Source organism: Aplysia californica, unplaced genomic scaffold (genome assembly GCF_000002075.1).
Source record: "Aplysia californica isolate F4 #8 unplaced genomic scaffold, AplCal3.0 scaffold00447, whole genome shotgun sequence".
Taxonomy (NCBI): domain Eukaryota; kingdom Metazoa; phylum Mollusca; class Gastropoda; order Aplysiida; family Aplysiidae; genus Aplysia; species Aplysia californica.
In genome coordinates this window covers 575,852-581,581 of record NW_004797717.1, presented here as the reverse complement: position 1 = coordinate 581,581, position 5,730 = coordinate 575,852, and the positions used below count along the sequence as shown (strand labels likewise).

Below are 5,730 nucleotides of genomic sequence, written 5' to 3'. Positions count from 1 at the left end.
AGAAGAAAAACAACAACAACACAAAAAACAACAACAACAAAACAACAACAACAACAACAACAACAACAACAACAACAACAACAACAGCAACAACAAGAAAGACAAACAAGTAAGAAAAGAGAAAAGAAAAAGACCCTAAGTGATTATAACTATTAAAACTGTCCTACAACCCTTTTCTGCTGACCTATCAATCGTGAGTCTAGAGTGCATGGTTTGAACGCCCTACCAACACTATTAGGTTACTAAAGAGGCGGGAACTCTGATTTCAACTTCTGTCACCCATAGGACAGAGCAAGATGTGTTGAGAGCTTTGAAAGCTCCACAATACAACCGGAGTTCAAGAAAGCTCCATCTGGGATTTGAACCAGGGTCATTCGCTCCATATTCCAACGTGATACCAATAGGGCTAACAGAGCAGCCATTCATCGTGACAGACATACGAGCACTGCGTTTACAGGTACAAATATTGAGAAAAGACATTTGCAGTAGCGTTTCTTTTCTTCTTTTTTTCAAACTTTTTTTGTGTATTTAGTCACTAGACATTTTATACTTGTCCCACCAGCTAATTCTTACTTAGACAGATTGATGGATGAAATAAGATAAGATAAGATATAAGATAACTCTTTATTATCCCAGAGGGAAATTTTTCTTGGTCTTACAGGACGGTAAAAACACATGCAGATATACAGACATAGAGATTCTAATTATATATATAATACTCTCACTAAAATTCAATATGAAAAGAGAAGTTAAGCTGAAGTACATATCGCATCAGATGCATCATTCAACCACATGCGGGAATTTAATTACAAGACCTTTGGTGTTATATAACATACTCGAAAGAGCAATACACATTGTTAGTTATTCTGACAATAGCCTTATGCTAGCTGGTAAAAACTTCTTTTCTATCTTTCTTTATTTGTTTCTGATGGATGGACTAAAAGATATCTTGACCCACTAATGTTCTTTTCAATTCCTTCTTTCAAACGTTTTATTTATTCATTCATACGTTTATTCCTTCATGCCTTTATTCATTCATCAACCCATTTAGCATAATTTTACCCGTTTTTATGGATCCAGTCAATGTAATATCATTCAGCAATGGCATGAATAATGCATGCGTACAACCCTGAACAGAGACATAGGGCTGTTGTAACGTCGCCTTCAGCATAACATTGTGGCACCCCACCCTTTCCCTACCCTTCCGACTACTAGGCTATGCTTATCCCCCCACCCCCACCCTCCACATTTCTGGTATTTACATGATGAGCTCGTTGCCTCTTAAAATAGTTTCTTTGGTCACCCACGAAATTGGGAGGGCTCACAAAAGACGTCCCGACCCGTGAAACAACCACCCGAATCTCCCGTGGGGCTTTGCTAAGGGGTAGAAGACCGAACGCACACAAGTGCTTGCTTGAGCCCTACTCGCATGGCAAATAATGGACGGTCTCTTGCAGGTCACACTCTCCAGCGAGACTATCAATTCCGCGCCATCGCGGAGGGATTAAATCCAAATTACTCCGCTACCGATCCAATTTGGCCGTGGTCGAGCTGCAAACAGCACCGGCTGTCGGGACAATTTCTGTGTGTGTAGCTGAGATTGGAGCTGCTGTTCAATTCTACCTTGATGAGCACCAGTCTGATGGGAACGAGTCGTTGTTTGCTTTTGTTGGAGTTGAAAGGGTGCTAGACAATGAGTAGGTCTTTGTTCTCAAGGTGGAACTCTTCCAGAAAAGACAAAGCAAATCACTGTCTAACCCGGATTCGTATTTCGGTTTTGTTTTTGTTGCTGTCGTTGTTGTAAGTTTCATGACCTACTGCCGGCGTCTGTGATGCAACGATTTACTTTCTTCCCCTTGACAGAGAAGACGTGAGCTCAGTTCTCTTTTATGAAATTATTTTAACGAAGATTTCCGTCTGACTTCTAAAATGTTTTATTTCATTCAATTCGGGTTTACATCAATCAACATAGTCAATGTACCAATCTATTTCAATTCACCTAAAGTTTGTTAATTGTGCAAGATGGAACAATGGATCCCCTCCAGGACATGTGGTTGTACGAAAGTCTTCCTATCGGAATCTAACTTCGGACTTCAGTCAGCAAAGCAAACTGTAATGTACAGCGACACACCTGTCAGCCTTGGGACCGTTCGAGCAGGTACCACTTTCAAACACTCCACCCCTCCCCCCGTACCATTTCTTCAACAAAGTTCACGAGTTCCCTAAAAAGGAAAGTGGGACTGATGATGAAACGTGATATTTTTCCACACAGTGTAATCTGTTTATCGCTTTAATATTCCCACGCACAATGGAGTATTGACTCAGCGTACCCTCCCTTGTCTCAAAAAGCGTGCATTAGAGTTGTGGTTACTTCCATGCAAGTCAGTTTGTCGTTGTTGCTGCCTACTACAGTTTACTTGACACAAAATAATAAATAGAGAGTTTGACAAGACATCCTTTCCCCATAATCTCCATTCATAACCTATATCCTTTCACTACAACCAGAATCATTGGAGGCTGGAAACCTTTAGCGATTTACACTGTTGTCAAAAGCTTCACATTACTGTTACTAAGATATGTTTATGAATATTTAATTGAGAATATTGATTTTTATTATACACACTCGTAGCTTTCTGTTACGTTCATTCAATCCTCCCTGCTAATAAATGTATACCGGATGACTTGCAAAGGATTTAAAAAATAAATACACACTCTCTGTTCTCTCTTGTCCAATATGCACAGTTTACATTAACCCAATAAATCATCAAACAATAATTTCAACTTCAAAGCCAGCTCGCTTAACTATAGATGAAACACAATGACGTCATCAGTTGACCTGATGTTCGGATCACGTCTTCATCTACGCCAAAGTAAAACGAAGCACTCTTAAGAGACGCCAGGTGTGTTTTGACCTATTGACCTGTGTCTTTTCCTGGAGTTTATCCAAATTATCCCGCCCGTTTGGCATCACATTTGGCGCCATGCCTAAACGTTTTCTTGCTGGACAGCTTTACGTTAGAGGTTACGTTTTACGCTACCAGAACCCATCTTGAAAGTTGGGCTCTGCGTCTCTGAGGGTGCCTTCCAGGCAGAAGCAAACATGTGGCTCTCAGTGTACTTCGCTATCGTTGTTAGCCAATCCTTGTCGTTTTGCTAGTGTTTGAGGAGGGACAAGAGTGGAGGGCTCTTTTTGAATGTTCATGAGCATATATAGCAAGTTTTTAAAAACGATTTTTATTTAATTGTCTATTCACACCAACCTAATTGTATTATTTTCGTATCAATGTGTATTATACGAAGCAGAAAGGATTTGTTTCTTTTTCGTAGCTGTTTCCTGTGGAGAAGGTCATAACTTGTGCTTGCTTTTATTGACAGGTGTACTCACCCGTTATAAAGCAATGAATTCGTGCACGTGTGTGTGGATGTGTGTGTCTTTGTGTGTGTGTGTAAGAAGAATGTTTAAGTGCATGTATAACGCGAGTATGTAAAAATATATATTATTATATTGAGAGTAGAGTGAGTACAGCACGTTTGACTGAGAGAGTGAGTGAGGGAGTGAGTAAGAGAGAGAGGGTGAGAGAGAAAGAAAGAGATATATAGGGAGACTGAAAGAGAGGGGAGTGAGAGGGGGGCGTATGCACGCATGTTGGTGCGTGCTTAAAAAAACAATGTACGTATATCAGGGCTACAAAAAGCTCTAAGCTTGCTTGGATCTAATACGGAAATCGAAACTCCAGCTGTTGTGCTGCATAGCTAAACGATGTGCAAAATTGTCCACCTCGATTAAACTTGAAAGTAGAAAAAAATCTATTCCCTTGATATTCTGTTGTCAACCAGCTTTTTGTTGTACCTTGTAACGAAAATTAGAATAGTGATTATCAGAGCTGCATACGCGAGTGTTGCTATTCATTTTGGATTTTACGATTTGGCCAACGTTCGTAATAATATCGACTCAAAGTTTTCATTTCTGAGCTCTCTAAAATAGAATTTAACCTATCTTGATACTGCTGCCCACGTCATGGCTGTTGTTGTTTGTTTTTTTCTAGTTTTAAAGGGATAAAGGAATAAACGTCAGAGGATATGAGTCAAGTCAAATTTCTCGGCTCAAACAAGAAGTAATAAATGATATGACAGAAGGAGGGCAGTAAACAGAGAGGCAAAGAGTAGTTGACAGGAAAATTGTTTGTTTGTGTGTTGGTTTGTTTCTTTTTTTGTTTGTTGGAGTAAAGAGAAGTGCATCGATACTACAATGGGTATTTAATGATGAGAAATAGTAAGACAGACAGATAGACAGAAATAGCAGAAAGAAAGTAAGAAATTAGGACCTACCAGTGGCGTGCTCCAAACACCCGATACTTCAGAGGACAAGAGCGAGAAAAAATTAAACCATGAAGCTCAAACAAAAAGTAACAAGTATGAAAGAAAGAAAGAAGGGCAGAAAATAGGCAACGAGTGGTTATTAACAAACAAATAGAGAGGCAAAGTGGCCGACAGACACACTGAAAAACCGACCATTTAGAAATTGTAATGCTCCAACGCTCCCACTCGGGACACACCCATACTGAGTAGCAAGCCATAATTATTTCACCGTGAAGACAAGGACACTCTATAAAATAAACGCCCTCGAGCATGAATCGAACTCACACTTTTTGCATGCCAGCACAAGAACCTAACCGCTACACCACACGTTAAACGTGTACTAATATGTCCAGGTAGTAAGTTCCAGCAGTAAATGTCCAATCATCGCACACGTAACGTCACAGGATACAAAACAAGAAGGTCAACGACATGAGCTATCGGTAAGTCAGGTATAACTTCTCTTTTGTAAGCAAGAAAAAGCAGGTCGTGGCACTGGAAGCTGACAAAGAGGATAATTGACTTGAATTGCTATCCCACAGCTAAATTTCTGTTCCGAATGCGGTTCCGTGACATTGCCAGTGGGGAGCAAGCGCTCGATTCGCTAAATGACCGGTTACATTGTGTGAGATTGATCATTATATTATTTCAACAGCAAAGTTATACAATATCAGCGATATCAGCAATAGAAACAGTAAAGGTAACAGTAGCAGCAACACCACTACGACAACACTTATTTCCACTACCACCATCATCATCACCACAACAACATCAATAACAACAACAACAACAACAACAACAACAACAACAACAACAACAACAACAACAGCAACAGCAACAACAACAACGACGACGACCACAACAATAGGGATGATGACAAAGCCAAAGATGCAATTCCTAAATAAGCTAATGTAACGGAAACACTTCAAAAGATTATCAAGTTAGTTTATACATATTAATACACATGTTTGGGAAAGGTAAAATCCTCTTACTGACCTTAATTCTATTAAGTAAGCAGTTTTACCAACGCGGGATAGAAGTGAGTATTGCAGCTAAAAACACGTACGCTATTCCATGATTATCGTATTTAACTGTCGACGGAATTATTAGCATTTTGAGCTTGCAGTAATACGCACTCGATACAAAGCAGAACGAAACTATTTTCTTATTTTTGTGAGTGTGCGTAAATGGGTGTGTCTTCGCGTGTATGTTTCTAAAAGAGACTGAAGGCGAAACACGTACGAGAGGTAGGGCCTATTTGTGTGCGTGTGTGTTTGTGTGTGTGTGTGTGTGTGTGTGTGTGTGGGGGGGTGTTTGCGCATGTGTGTGTCTATGTGAGTGTGAAAGAGAGAGAGAGAAAGAGAGAGAGAGAGA

The 5,730-nt window shown here is 39.9% G+C and overlaps 1 protein-coding gene across 1 annotated transcript in view; it reads right to left on the bottom strand.

The window, feature by feature from the left end:
• LOC100533316 (glutamate receptor subunit protein GluR7) overlaps positions 1-5,730 on the bottom strand; it is a gene marked incomplete at its 3' end in the record, with an annotated part of 195,730 nt that overhangs the window by 75,095 nt on the left and 114,905 nt on the right.